Source organism: Bufo bufo, chromosome 2 (genome assembly GCF_905171765.1).
Source record: "Bufo bufo chromosome 2, aBufBuf1.1, whole genome shotgun sequence".
Taxonomy (NCBI): domain Eukaryota; kingdom Metazoa; phylum Chordata; class Amphibia; order Anura; family Bufonidae; genus Bufo; species Bufo bufo.
Window position 1 is genome coordinate 4,007,665 of NC_053390.1, and position 14,880 is coordinate 4,022,544.

Genomic DNA, 14,880 nt, shown 5'->3' on the forward strand with positions numbered 1-14,880 from the left:
TGTCAGCTGATCTCGCTGATTCTGCCTCTCCTGGCTTTGACCCTGCTTGCTGATTACTTTTCTGTTCTAGTAGGTCTGCTACTAGCAGCGAGTGAATGAGTAGAAGATGTGTCTTCTCTGCTTGACACAGTGATTAGCAGGGTGGATAAAAAATCAATGATTTATTTATTTTTTTATCAATTTTTTTTTATTTAAATCGAATTTTTTTATATAAAATGCTTTTTGAGGAAAATATATTACCATCCAAAGTTTATTTCATCATGAAATAAAGATTAGTTTTTTAATTATGTAGAATAAGGCTGTACGTGGACTCCCATATTGTGGAATGGATTAGGCAGTGGCTGAGGGACAGACAACAGAGGGTTGTAGTCCATGGAGTATATTCAGACCAAGGTCTTGTTACCAGTGGGGTACCTCAGGGGTCTGTTCTGGGACCCATATTGTTTAATATCTTTATCAGCGACATTGCAGAAGGCTTCGATGGTGAGGTGTGTCTTTTTGCTGATGACACAAAGATTTGTAACAGGGTTGGTGTTCCTGGAGGGATACACCAAATGGAAAAGGATTCAGGAAAACTAGAGGAATGGTCAGAAATCTGGCAACTAAAATGTAATGTTGATAAGTGCAAGATAATGCACCTGGGACATAAAAACCCAAGAGCAGAATATACAATCAGTGATGCAGTCCTGACCTCAGTATCTGAGGAAAGGGATTTAGGGGTCATTATTTCAGAAGACTTAAAGGTAGGCAGACCATGTCATAGAGCAGCAGGAGATGCTAGCAGAATGCTGGGTGTATAGGGAGAGGCATTACCAGTAGACAGAGGGGGGCGCTCATGCCGCTCTACAGAGCACTAGTGAGACCTCATCTGGAGTATTGTGCGCAGTACTGGAGGCCATATCTCCAGAAGGATACTGATACTTTGGAGAGAGTTCAGAGAAGAGCTACTAAACTGGTCCATGGATTGCAGGATAAAACTTACCAGGAAAGATTAAAGGACCTTAACATGTAGAGCTTGGAAGAAAGACGAGACAGAGGGGAGATGAGAGAAACTGCTAAATACATAAAGGGAATCAACAAGGTAAAAGAGGAGAGAATATTTACAAGAAGAAAAACTACCACAAGAGGACATTGTTTTAAATTAGAGGGGCAAAGGTTTAAAAGTAATATCAGGAATATTACTTTACTGAGAGAGTAGTGGATGAAGTGGCGTAGGGATCGCCATAGCAACCATAGCAGTGGCTATGGGGCCCTACGCCACTGGGGGCCCGTCCGGACCGCATTCATTTATTTATTTATTTTTTTATTATTAACACACACAAAGACACTACACACAGGCAGTGGCGTAACTACCGGGGAAGCAGCTGCTTCGGGGCCCGACAGTTTATTTTCAAGTTAGTTAAATATCGATTCTTGTCTTAATGTTCAGGGCCCCTTCACAGCAGCAGTCTTAATATTCAGGCCCCCTCGCTAATGTGATCTAATCTTACTGTATTCTAAAGTCTCCTGATGTGTCTGGGATTCGAACCCACAACCTCCAATGTATCAGTGGCAAAGCATTTACCCACACAACCATAAAGGAGGCACTGCAACTGATTGAAAAAATATGAGACTTCTACTGTTATAGCTGGCTAAGTGTACATCTATACACATGACAGCTGCCACAACACACCCAGCATTGCTATATCTGTATATGACAGCTGTCCCAGCACACTCAGCTCTGCTATATCTCTATATATGAGCAGCTGTCATGTGTATAGATGTACACTTAGCCAGCTATAACAGTAGAAGTCTCGTATTTTTTTCAGTCAGCAGCAAGGCATTTCTTATGGCCGTGTGGTTAAGTGCTTTGCCTCTGATACAGAAGGTCGTGGGTTCGAATCCCAGCAGAAACTTTTCTGAAATACAAGCACTGACTCCATATATGGACATACAGGGCGGGACACAGGAAGAGGCTGCATCACCTCGCTGACATGGAGGTAAGTAGAAGTGTTTATTTTTTTAATACCCGACTGTTACTGCCATGGGGGGAGCGGGGGGCACTTGATACTGGCACATGGGGGGAGGGGGGTTGGCACCTGATACTGGCACATGGGGGGAGGGGGGTTGGCACCTGATACTGGCACCTGGGGGGGGGGTTGGCACCTGATACTGGCACATGGGGGGGGGGGGAGAGAGGCACCTGATACTGTGGATGGCACTGTTTAGGGGAGGGGGATCTGTGGATGGCACTGTTTAGGGGAGGGGATCTGTGGATGGCACTATTTAGGGGAGGGGGATCTGTGGATGGCACTGTTTAGGGGAGGGGGATCTGTGGATGGCACTGTTTAGGGGAGGGGGATCTGTGGATGGCACTGTTTAGGGGAGGGGGATCTGTAGATGACACTGTTTAGGGGAGGGGGATCTGTGGATGGCACTGTTTAGAGGAGGGGGGATCTGTTGATGGCACTATTTAGGGGAGGGGGATCTGTGGATGGCACTGTTTAGGGGACAGGGATCTGTGGATGGCACTATTTAGGGGAGGGGTATCTGTGGATGGCACTATTTAGGGGGGAGATCTGTGGATGGCACTATTTAGGGGAGGGGGATCTGTGGATGGCACTATTTAGGGGAGGGGATCTGTGGATGGCACTGTTTAGGGGAGAGGGATCTGTTGATGGCACTATTTAAGGGAGGGGGATCTGTGGATGGCTCTGTTTAGGGGAGAGGGATCTGTGGATGGCACTATTTAGGGGAGGGGGATCTGTGGATGGCACTATTTAGGGGAGGGGGATCTGTGGATGGCACTGTTTAGGGGAGGGGGATCTGTGGATGGCACTATTTAGGGGAGGGGGATCTGTGGATGGCACTATTTAGGGGAGGGGGATCTGTGGATGGCACTATTTAGGGGAGGGGGATCTGTGGATTGCACTATTTAGGGGAGGGGATCTGTGGATGGCACTATTTAGGGGAGGGGGATCTGTGGATGGCACTATTTAGGGGGGATCTGTGGATGGCACTATTTAGGGGAGGGGGATCTGTGGATGGCACTATTTAGGGGAGGGGGATCTGTTGATGGCACTATTTAGGGGAGGGGGATCTGTGGATGGCACTGTTTAGGGGAGAGGGATCTGTGGATGGCACTGTTTAGGGGAGAGGGATCTGTGGATGGCACTATTTAGGGGAGGGGGATCTGTGGATGGCACTATTTAGGGGAGGGGGATCTGTGGATGGCACTGTTTAGGGGAGAGGGATCTGTGGATGGCACTATTTAGGGGAGGGGGATCTGTGGATGGCACAGGGGGGGCCCATAATTTATTTTTGCTATGGGGCCCATGCATTTCTAGCTACGCCCCTGAGTGGATGCATGGAATAGCCTTCCTGCAGAAGTGGTAGCTGCAAATACAGTGGAGGAGGTTAAGCATGCATGGGATAGGCATAAGGCTATCCTTCATATAAGATAGGGCCAGGGGCTATCCATAGTACTCAGTATATTGGGCAGACTAGATGGGCCAAATGGTTCTTATCTGCCGACACATTCTAGGTTTCTATATGTGTAATTTTTTTGGTAAATAAATTCCATGAATCCACTCACAATGTCCGGCTCTTCCAGAGGTTTTTGTAAGATTATTGGGCAGTTTCTCTGCCTACAAGATATTATCACCGATGCTTGGTTTACTTTTGCAGTTCTCAAAACTGAATTTGACTCAGCAGAGATCACAGGCCTCTTCTTCACAGCAAAAATGTTATAACATGAACAGAGTTGAGAAAAATACCTTAATCCGAACTTCTACAAACCTATGATGGCAGAATCAACCCCTAAAACTAATATGAAAAGTTGTTATTCTAAAAACCTTCATCTACTTCAGGCATCCTCAAACTGCGGCCCTCCAGCTGTTGCAAATCTACAACTCCCAGCATGCCCGAACAGCCTACAGGTATCAGCCTACAGCAGGGCATTGTGGGAGTTGTAGTTTTACAACAGCTGGAGGGCCGCAGTTTGAGGATGCTTGATCTACTTGCATATTATAAGTTATACCAGCGAGAATTAGTCTTTATGTAGAAAACTAGGATTTAAATCAAATCCACCCTGGTGGTTATCACTCACCTGGGTGGTTACCTGTAGGGATGTCCTCCTTACACTGGTCCTCAGGCCTCATATTTGACTCTGCGGCACTGATATTGTTCTCATCTTTATGCTGTTTCAGTACCTGTGAAACAAATTATGTAAAAGTCACAGAACACTGTGGTCAACCTTTAAAAAAATCCTGACCCTGACCTGAGCGTTCACATAAGCCCTGTGACCTGACCACGCTTCCTTTTTCCCATTCCAGCTGCTCTGTTTGGAAGGCAGAGAGGTGAACAGGCCGACTGACAGAGCCTCCCCATGACACCTCGTACTCCTCTACAGGTCCTGAGCGTTCCATGCTTCGAACGTTTCTGTCAGCGACTGCAGAGGTGCAGGGGGGTTTTGGCATTGGTGGTCCATGTGGTATGTAGCACCTGCTCGGGAAATGATCTGCAATGCAGATACAAAACAAGTCAAATGTGCGGCTTTCATTTCGCCAGCGTGTAACAGGGATACAAATGGATGAATCCAATGGGCATGCTGCCGTTCACAGCCAGCTGTAAGCTCTGGCAGGCTCTCTCCCCTCTGTACCAGTCTGCCGATAGTTTGCTTAGTGTAAAGAAGGTATTAGGCATGTGTGACCGCTCTCGATGTACAGCACCATGGAATTAATGGCGTAATGAAACCCCTTTACAGTTACCGCTCCGCTGCTACGGTTCATCGCTGATACAGTAGCGGTACCGCCCATGTCGAACACCAGTAATGTACCTGCTAAGTGATAGACCACCTCATATGTATATTTAGGGTATGCCAAACTTACGTGCCGATTAATGCTCCTTATGCCGCCAGGACACGCCAGGGAGGTATTGAGTAATATGTGAGTGAAAAGCCCTGCATGTCCATGCTATGTATGACACGTACACTGGGAGTGGTGACATCACAGGAGGCCTATAAAACAGGGATGATGCCTTTGTGAGTCATATACCTGATGTCATATACACCGACGAGCTAAAGGGTAACAATGTTTAGAACTTCTGACTTCCAGGCTCCATATCTCACCATCCACTACAGCTTCGGACATGAGACTCCCATCATCCTATAGACAGTCATCTCGGCCATCTCATACATACATTGGACTTGTAGCTATTCAGCATATGATTAGTTCTGCAGGTTCTTCTCCTGTTACTGCATTGTTCCTGTTCTGCTCCTGGTGGTGGAACAATCTCTTTCTTCTTGTAGACTACAAATTCCACCCTGTCCTCACCTTCCCTGATAGCTCAGTGTCTTATTAGGTTGATTCCCAAGTGAAAGGTCACTGGTTCGAATCCAGGAGCCACTATGAAGAAGATTTCCCAAGAAAAGAGAAACGGCATCATCCAGCTCATCGCTAGCGGAATCTCGGACAGGAAAACCACCAAACTGCATCATACGAGCGCCATGACAGCTGGAAGAATATGGAATGAAGTCCGTCCATCCATTCCAAAGCCAAGAGGTGGACGTCCAGGCAAAATATTGGCATCAACAAGTCAGCTCATCACAAGGTCTATCAGTTCTGGTAGTGGAGGCGGCTCGTATGCTTCATTATAGTGAGATCATTACACAAGTCTGGAAAAAGGTGTGAAGAAGTATGAAAAAGGTGAAGAAGCCTCGACTTATGGGTTCAAATGGGTCTGGAAGAAACAAGGGAAAAGGGGCTAATGGATAGAGAAATTGAAGGAACTGTCAAGTCGGGAGGAGAAAGCCTGATATGGGGATGTTTCACAGCCAAATGGTTCCATGAAGTAGAGGAGCTGGATCAGCCCCCACAGACCAGACCTCAACCCAATCCAACATTTAGAGTTGAAGAAAAAGCTGTATTCATAGCCAAGTGAGGCGACCAGGATGCACCAACATTGGGAACGTGTGGAAGAGATCAGGGAACAGATTTTGGTCGAGACATGCTTGAATCTGATGGAGAGAATGCCCAGAAAGATTAAGGCCGTGCTGAAAGCCCAAAGGTGGATCTACAAAATACTTAAAAAAATATTTTTTTTAGAATTTTAGGAGCAAAACAGTAACAATGCAGTTACATGAGAAGAATCTGAGAACTAATCTTATGCTGAATAGCTGCAAGTCCAATGTATGTATGAGATGGCCGAGATGACTGTCTATGAAATGATGGGAGTCTCTCGTCCGAAGCTGTAGTGGATGGTGAGATATGGGGCCTGAAAGTCAGAAGTTCTAAACATTGTTACCCTTTTGCTCATCGGTGTATTTCCATTGCTAGTACCGCTAAAAAATGACATATGGTCATCAGGTTCAACCAAGGGATGTTATTGGGCGCTGTTAATATGGCGCTGTTGTAAGATGCACTGTATTACACTGCAAAATGTCGACCAGTAAGTGGTTAGTGGCCATACACACTGCAACCTGATCAGTGTAAGGGTTACCCTATGGCATCCCCATGCTATGTAGCAGATTATTGCCCATGAGTACCTTGTAGTGGAACCAAACTGATGAGAGAGTGTTTTGAGATATGTCACAGCCACTGGAATACAGACGACCGGTCACACACTACGTAGTAGTTAGCTAGCAAGTAGAGGTAAGTGGAGCTCCTCACTTCTTCAGGGCTTACTTAGGGGCGGGGAAGCAGTAACACCTGCAGCAGTATACAAGTGTTCATCGGGGCAGACGACTTCCACTTCCTAGCATCTGGTGAGTGTTCAGTGGACCTGTGGTAACCAGGCCAGGAGGAACAGTCCAGTCAGCTTGGGAAATGGCATGGTTTCCGTTGAAAGCGGGCGTGACCTAAGATGCACCATTTTGGGCTAAAACTGCACCACAGCTCTACCGTAAAGTTCTGTCTGAATGTGAGCCAACCAATAGTTGGCATAGAGTTAGACAGATTCATCATCCAGTCTGAGCCCCTGTGCTGCAGGTCTATACAGCCAGGCCTAGTAAATCTTCCCCTGTGTGCTTCCCAAGCCTGTCGCCTCTAACCAAGCCTGTGCCCTCAAAGAGAGACACTTGTACCCACTGAGCCCACACCCTCTTCTGAGAACTACCAACATCTGCTGCAAATGTGCCACTGATTCCTTTCATCAGCCTTGAGTGGGGAGCGACTTACACCACTCACAAGCCACAAAGATGATGGGTAAGGTCTGACCCTTTACAAGACTCCCTCAGGACTCGCAGAATTAGTCTAGGGAATCTGTGTGTGGTCCTCCTGCCTCTATATGGACAACAGAAGGATACACCAAAGGGTAGGAATCTGAGAACAATTGTAGGATAAAGGGTAATGAGGACTTTTACTACTGCACGGTCAACAGTGCTGATAACGTTCACTGGCGGGCATAACTGACAGCAATCTGTAGGGTAGGACCTGATCATAATAGCGGGAAAAACTCTAATCAGCAAGACAACCAAAACCGACATGCCAGGAGTCGTTATCAGAGCCAAGGAGCACATCTTCTAGAGGCTGGATGAAGGGTTTAGATGGCAGCTCAGTGACCACATCAGATGCATCCCCCACATGTGTACTCATCATGGACAGACATGATCTTCTACAGATCACAGGGAATATCTCTGATACTGTCTCTCCATACCTGATGATCCGGAGGAAGGCGAGGACTGGGATGACTCTCTGGGGTTCTTCTCTTACTAAAAATAACTGTAGGAGACACTAAATGAAATCATCCTTCAAATACAAATAATACAAGAAGATGTGCACTTAGCCATATCCATTACCTGGTGACGTGAGGGGCTGGTGCTCCTCCATCATGGCCTCCTTGTACAGATCCTTGTGTCCTTCTATATACTCCCACTCCTCCATGGAGAAATAGACAGTGACGTCCTGACACCTTATAGGAACCTGACAACACAATGACACCGTCATCACCCAGACCCCTCCAGTGCTGTTACTGGAGAATTGCCCAGCATTCCCAGCAGTGTCACCTCCCCAGTCAGCAGCTCCATCATCTTGTGGGTGAGTTCTAGGATCTTCTGCTCATGTATCAGGGGGTGAGGGGGAGGCTCTGCGATGGGGCGTAGGGTTCTACCACAAGATTCAACCAAAGGGGTCTGACAGTGCTCACTGGAAGTCTTCTTCACAACTGTATAATCCTATGTATGACGAGACAATAATAAATATCACTACATACATGCAGAGAACCTCTCTCCTCTCCAGTCAGATCATCTGGTATTACCATAGATAATGATGTAATGTGACATCATCAGAACCTCTCTCCTCTCCAGTCACATCATCTGTAATTACTATAATGATGTAATGTGACATCATCAGAACCTCTCTCCTCTCCAGTCACATCATCTGTTATTACCATAGATAATGATGTAATGTGACATCATCAGAACCTCTCTCCTCTCCAGTCACATCATCTGTTATTACTATAATGATGTAATGTGACATCATCAGAACCTCTCTCCTCTCCAGTCACATCATCTGTAATTACCATAGATAATGATGTAATGTGACATCATCAGAACCTCTCTCCTCTCCAGTCACATCATCTGTAATTACCATAGATAATGATGTAATGTGACATCATCAGAACCTCTCTCCTCTCCAGTCAGATCATCTGGTATTACCATAGATAATGATGTAATGTGACATCATCAGAACCTCTCTCCTCTCCAGTCAGATCATCTGGTATTACCATAGATAATGATGTAATGTGACATCATCAGAACCTCTCTCCTCTCCAGTCACATCATCTGTTATTACTATAGATAATGATGTAATGTGACATCATCAGAACCTCTCTCCTCTCCAGTCACATCATCTGTTATTACTATAGATAATGATGTAATGTGACATCATCAGAACCTCTCACCTCTCCAGTCACATCATCTGTTATTACCATAGATAATGATGTAATGTGACATCATCAGAACCTCTCTCCTCTCCAGTCATATCATCTGTTATTACCATAGATAATGATGTAATGTGACATCATCAGAACCTCTCTCCTCTCCAGTCACATCATCTGTAATTACCATAGATAATGATGTAATGTGACATCATCAGAACCTCTCTCCTCTCCAGTCACATCATCTGTTATTACTATAATGATGTAATGTGACATCATCAGAACCTCTCTCCTCTCCAGTCACATCATCTGTAATTACCATAGATAATGATGTAATGTGACATCATCAGAACCTCTCTCCTCTCCAGTCACATCATCTGTAATTACCATAGATAATGATGTAATGTGACATCATCAGAACCTCTCTCCTCTCCAGTCAGATCATCTGGTATTACCATAGATAATGATGTAATGTGACATCATCAGAACCTCTCTCCTCTCCAGTCACATCATCTGTTATTACTATAGATAATGATGTAATGTGACATCATCAGAACCTCTCACCTCTCCAGTCACATCATCTGTTATTACCATAGATAATGATGTAATGTGACATCATCAGAACCTCTCTCCTCTCCAGTCACATCATCTGTTATTACTATAGATAATGATGTAATGTGACATCATCAGAACCTCTCTCCTCTCCAGTTACATCATCTGTTATTACTATAGATAATGATGTAATGTTACATCATCAGAACCTCTCTCCTCTCCAGTCACATCATCTGTAATTACCATAGATAATGATGTAATGTTACATCATCAGAACCTCTCTCCTCTCCAGTCACATCATCTGTTATTACCATAGATAATGATGTAATGTTACATCATCAGAACCTCTCTCCTCTCCAGTCACATCATCTGTTATTACCATAGATAATGATGTAATGTGACATCATCAGAACCTCTCTCCTCTCCAGTCACATCATCTGTTATTACCATAGATAATGATGTAATGTTACATCATCAGAACCTCTCTCCTCTCAAGTCACATCATCTGTTATTACTATAATGATGTAATGTGACATCGTCAGAACCTCTCTCCTCTCCAGTTACATCATCTGTAATTACCTTAGATAATGATGTAATGTGACATCATCAGAACCTCTCACCTCTCCAGTCACATCATCTGTTATTACCATAGATAATGATGTAATGTGACATCATCAGAACCTCTCTCCTCTCCAGTCACATCATCTGTTAGTACCAGAGATAATGATGTAATGTGACATCATCAGAACCTCTCACCTCTCCAGTCACATCATCTGTAATTACCATAGATAATGATGTAATGTGACATCATCAGAACCTCTCACCTATCCAGTCACATCATCTGTTACTACTATAATGATGTAATGTGACATCATCAGAACCTCTCTGCTCTCCAATCACATCCCCTGTAATTACCATAGATAATGATGTAATGTGACATCATCAGAACCTCTCTCCTCTCCAGTCACATCATCTGTTATTACTATAATGATGTAATGTGACATCATCAGAACCTCTCTCCTCTCCAGTCACATCATCTGTTATTACCATAGATAATGATGTAATGTGACATCATCAGAACCTCTCTCCTCTCCAGTCACATCATCTGTTATTACCATAGATAATGGTGTAATGTGACATCATCAGAACCTCTCCAGTCACATCATCTGTTATTACTATAGATAATGATGTAATGTGACATCATCAGAACCTCTCTCCTCTCCAGTCACATCATCTGTTATTACTATAGATAATGATGTAATGTGACATCATCAGAACCTCTCTCCTCTCCAGTCACATCATCTGTTATTACTATAATGATGTAATGTGACATCATCAGAACCTCTCTCCTCTCCAGTCACATCATCTGTAATTACCATAGATAATGATGTAATGTGACATCATCAGAACCTCTCTCCTCTCCAGTCACATCATCTGTAATTACCATAGATAATGATGTAATGTGACATCATCAGAACCTCTCTCCTCTCCAGTCACATCATCTGTTATTACTATAGATAATGATGTAATGTGACATCATCAGAACCTCTCTCCTCTCCAGTCACATCATCTGTTATTACTATAATGATGTAATGTGACATCATCAGAACATCTCTCCTCTCCAGTCACATCCCCTGTAATTACCATAGATAATGATGTAATGTGACATCATCAGAACCTCTCTCCTCTCCAGTCACATCATCTGTTATTACCATAGATAATGGTGTAATGTGACATCATCAGAACCTCTCCAGTCACATCATCTGTTATTACTATAGATAATGATGTAATGTGACATCATCAGAACCTCTCTCCTCTCCAGTCACATCATCTGTTATTACTATAGATAATGATGTAATGTGACATCATCAGAACCTCTCTCCTCTCCAGTCACATCATCTGTTATTACTATAATGATGTAATGTGACATCATCAGAACCTCTCTCCTCTCCAGTCACATCATCTGTAATTACCATAGATAATGATGTAATGTGACATCATCAGAACCTCTCTCCTCTCCAGTCACATCATCTGTTATTACTATAGATAATGATGTAATGTGACATCATCAGAACCTCTCTCCTCTCCAGTCACATCATCTGTTATTACTATAGATAATGATGTAATGTGACATTATCAGAACCTCTCACTACTCCAGTCACATCATCTGTTATTACTATAACGATGTAATGTGACATCATCAGAACTTCTCACCTCTCCAGTCACATCATCTGTAATTACCATAGATAACGGTGTAATGTGACATCAGAACCTCTCACCTCTCCAGTCACATCATCTGTTATTACCATAGATAATGATGTAATGTGACATCATCAGAACCTCTCTCCTCTCCAGTCACATCATTTGTTATTACTATAATGATGTAATGTGACATCATCAGAACCTCTCTCCTCTCCAGTCACATCATCTGTTATTACCATAGATAATGATGTAATGTGACATCATCAGAACCTCTCTCCTCTCCAGTCACATCATCTGTTATTACTATAATGATGTAATGTGACATCATCAGAACCTCTCTCCTCTCCAGTCACATCATCTGTTATTATTATAATGATGTAATGTGACATCATCAGAACCTCTCTCCTCTCCAGTCACATCATGTGTAATTACCATAGATAATGATGTAATGTGACATCATCAGAACCGCTCACCTCTCCAGTCACATCCCCTGTAATTACCATAGATAATGATGTAATGTGACATCATCAGAACCTCTCTCCTCTCCAGTCACATCCCCTGTAATTACCATAGATAACGGTGTTATGTGACATCATCAGAACCTCTCTCCTCTCCAGTCACATCATCTGTTATTACTATAATAATGTAATGTGACATCATCAGAACCTCTCTCCTCTCCAGTCACATCCCCTGTTATTACCATAGATAATGGTGTTATGTGACATCATCAGAACCTCTCTCCTCTCCAGTCACATCATCTGTTATTACTATAATAATGTAATGTGACATCATCAGAACCTCTCACCTCTCCAGTCACATCCCCTGTAATTACCATAGATAATGATGTAATGTGACATCATCAGAACCTCTCTCCTCTCCAGTCACATCCCCTGTTATTACCATAGATAATGATGTAATGTGACATCATCAGAACCTCTCACCTCTCCAGTCACATCATCTGTTATTACCATAGATAATGGTGTTATGTGACATCATCAGAACCTCTCTCCTCTCCAGTCACATCATCTGTTATTACTATAATAATGTAATGTGACATCATCAGAACCTCTCACCTCTCCAGTCACATCATCTGTTATTACTATAGATAATGATGTAATGTGACATCATCAGAACCTCTCTCCTCTCCAGTCACATCATCTGTTATTACTATAGATAATGATGTAATGTGACATCATCAGAACCTCTCTCCTCTCCAGTCACATCATCTGTTATTACCATAGATAATGATGTAATGTGACATCATCAGAACCTCTCTCCTCTCCAGTCACATCATCTGTTATTACTATAGATAATGATGTAATGTGACATCATCAGAACCTCTCTCCTCTCCAGTCACATCATCTGTTATTACTATAGATAATGATGTAATGTGACATCATCAGAACCTCTCTCCTCTCTAGTCACATCATCTGTTATTACTATAGATAATGATGTAATGTGACATCATCAGAACCTCTCACTAGTCCAGTCACATCATCTGTTATTAATATAACGATGTAATGTGACATCATCAGAACCTCTCTCCTCTCCAGTCACATCATCTGTTATTACCATAGATAATGATGTAATGTGACATCATCAGAACCTCTCACCTCTCCAGTCACATCCCCTGTAATTACCATAGATAATGATGTAATGTGACATCATCAGAACCTCTCTCCTCTCCAGTCACATCATCTGTTATTACTATAATGATGTAATGTGACATCATCAGAACCTCTCACCTCTCCAGTCACATCATCTGTTATTACCATAGATAATGATGTAATGTGACATCATCAGAACCTCTCTCCTCTCCAGTCACATCATCTGTTATTACTATAATGATGTAATGTGACATCATCAGAACCTCTCTCCTCTCCAGTCACATCATCTGTTATTACTATAATGATGTAATGTGACATCATCAGAACCTCTCTCCTCTCCAGTCACATCATCTGTTATTACTATAATGATGTAATGTGACATCATCAGAACCTCTCTCCTCTCCAGTCACATCATCTTTTATTACCATAGATAATGATGTAATGTGACATCATCAGAACCGCTCACCTCTCCAGTCACATCATCTGTTATTACTATAATAATGTAATGTGACATCATCAGAACCTCTCACATCTCCAGTCACATCCCCTGTAATTACCATAGATAATGATGTAATGTGACATCATCAGAACCTCTCTCCTCTCCAGTCACATCATCTGTTATTACCATAGATAATGGTGTTATGTGACATCATCAGAACCTCTCTCCTCTCCAGTCACATCATCTGTTATTACTATAATAATGTAATGTGACATCATCAGAACCTCTCACCTCTCCAGTCACATCATCTGTTATTACTATAGATAATGATGTAATGTGACATCATCAGAACCTCTCTCCTCTCCAGTCACATCATCTGTTATTACTATAGATAATGATGTAATGTGACATCATCAGAACCTCTCTCCTCTCCATTCACATCATCTGTAATTACCATAGATAATGATGTAATGTGACATCATCAGAACCTCTCTCCTCTCCAGTCACATCATCTGTTATTACCATAGATAATGATATAATGTGACATCATCAGAACCTCTCTCCTCTCCAGTCACATCATCTGTTATTACTATAATGATGTAATTTGACATCATCAGAACCTCTCTCCTCTCCAGTCACATCATCTGTTATTACCATAGATAATGATGTAATGTGACATCATCAGAACCTCTCTCCTCTCCAGTCACATCATCTGTTATTACCATAGATAATGATGTAATGTGACATCATCAGAACCTCTCACCTCTCCAGTCACATCACCTGTTATTACCATAGATAATGATGTAATGTGACATCATCAGAACCTCTCCAGTCACATCATCTGTTATTACTATAACGATGTAATGTGACATCATCAGAACCTCTCACCTCTCCAGTCACATCATCTGTAATTACCATAGATAACGGTGTAATGTGACATCAGAACCTCTCACCTCTCCAGTCACATCATCTGTTATTACCATAGATAATGATGTAATGTGACATCATCAGAACCTCTCTCCTCTCCAGTCACATCATCTGTTATTACTATAATGATGTAATGTGACATCATCAGAACCTCTCTCCTCTCCAGTCACATCATCTGTTATTACCATAGATAATGATGTAATGTGACATCATCAGAACCTCTCTCCTCTCCAGTCACATCATCTGTTATTACTATAATGATGTAATGTGACATCATCAGAACCTCTCTCCTCTCCAGTC

At 42.8% G+C, this 14,880-nt stretch overlaps 1 long non-coding RNA gene across 1 annotated transcript in view; it reads right to left on the bottom strand.

The window, feature by feature from the left end:
- Positions 1–7,848: 7,848 nt before the first annotated feature.
- LOC120991957 overlaps positions 7,849–14,880 on the bottom strand; it is a 35,912-nt gene continuing 28,880 nt past the window's right edge. The window contains exons 3-4 of the long non-coding RNA XR_005776886.1: positions 7,982–8,149; positions 7,849–7,898 (exon numbers count right to left, since the gene is read on the bottom strand). This is a non-coding gene — a long non-coding RNA (uncharacterized LOC120991957). The remainder of the gene's footprint in view (positions 7,899–7,981; positions 8,150–14,880) is intronic.